This window comes from Sciurus vulgaris, assembly GCF_902686455.1.
Source record: "Sciurus vulgaris genome assembly, chromosome: 5".
NCBI classification, from domain to species: domain Eukaryota; kingdom Metazoa; phylum Chordata; class Mammalia; order Rodentia; family Sciuridae; genus Sciurus; species Sciurus vulgaris.
In genome coordinates this window covers 75,148,051-75,149,681 of record NC_136465.1, presented here as the reverse complement: position 1 = coordinate 75,149,681, position 1,631 = coordinate 75,148,051, and positions in this window count along the sequence as shown.

Genomic DNA, 1,631 nt, shown 5'->3' with positions numbered 1-1,631 from the left:
TATGAAAATGGCTATGTTAATGATGGGACTCCCTTGGGCCATAAAAACTGATAATGGGCTTGCCTATACCTCTTCTGGCTTCCAACAGTTCTTAACATCATGGGGTGTCTCCCACACAACTGGCATTCCATATAACCCATTAGGGCAAGGAATAATTGAAAGGACTAATCATACATTAAAGGAAATGTTGTAAAAACAAAAGGACATTCATGCATGCCTGGACCCTAACCTCACACTCACACACATTCTATTTACACTTAATTTTCTCACATTTGATAACGAAATTAGCCCTGCATATAAATATTGTGGCTCCTTTCCTTCTCTGACCCCCTTACCCCTGGTATGCTGGAAAGACCCACTTACACGCATATGGCAAGGACCACATTCTCTTATCACCCAAGGAAGAGGGTTTGCTTGTGTTTTCCCAGAGTCCACCCCTAACCCCATTTGGATACCAGACAGAAATGTCAAGCTAGCCACCGATAGCCAAATTCAAAAGATTGAGCCTATCAGACAAGAGACTATGCCAGTGGACCCCACATCGGAGAGCCCACAAGATAACATGGGGTGACATAAAGGCATTAGCCACCCAAGCCATGGAGATGTCACCATCCGGGGACCATAGCCAAAGCACTCTATTCTTACTCATGTGTGATATTATAACTGCTAACTCTCAGGTAAGTACCTCACAGGTAAGTTCTCCCCCTTACCTTTGGACACTTGTTCATCAACCCCCCGTACTTCATATTGTCCATAATCAGGCTCCTTCATTTCCTAGGTTTTCTACTGTGTCAAGTACCCCAACAAAGTCACCCATTAACATCAGCATTGATATAAAGAATTCTCTAAGTTTCTTGCTTATAAATACAACTTTCACAAATACATCACTTTATAAAGATGATTATGTCCAGTTCAATGATTCAAGTAATGGAGACAACTTTCTACAGTATTGCTGGTCTAGTCACATCCTTTGTCTCATGAATGCCGTAGAATCCCTAAAAAGATGCAAAGTGCACGACTCAAATAATCAAAAGACCAACAAATCAGGCCTTGGCGGTCCTACATTGGTTAATCCCATTTACTTTCAGGGACAACATTGATGCAACAGATTACTAGACAACATTGATGCAACAGATCTTTATCCAGATGCCCCCAAAGACACAATGAACCCCTCCAATCCCCAAAGTATCCTTTATGATTGCCCCAGACCTAACACACTTAATTACCCTGCACTTCGTGTTCTATGCCACGGACCCTACTTAACTGGGACTAATGGAACACTGACCGATCATGATGTAGCCATTCCTGTGGTCTTCACTGATCCATCATTCAATGATTCATCTGAAGCCATGGCCTTTCACTTTGAGTCCTATAATGCTAGTAATCCCTGTAGCACAAAAAAACCTATGCAACAAGCACACTTGCACAGATCTTTCTCCCCTGGAATTCCTGAATGCCACTATACATGGAGATAAAGGCCATTACCAACAGCAAGATAAAGTGTTTGTACAACCACCATTTTATGTTATTCAAGTTTCAAACTTCAATCCAACCAACCTCACAGGTAGCATAATTAGCTGCGCACAATTAAGCTGCGCTCTTGCTAACCATCTGGATATTAATATCCCACT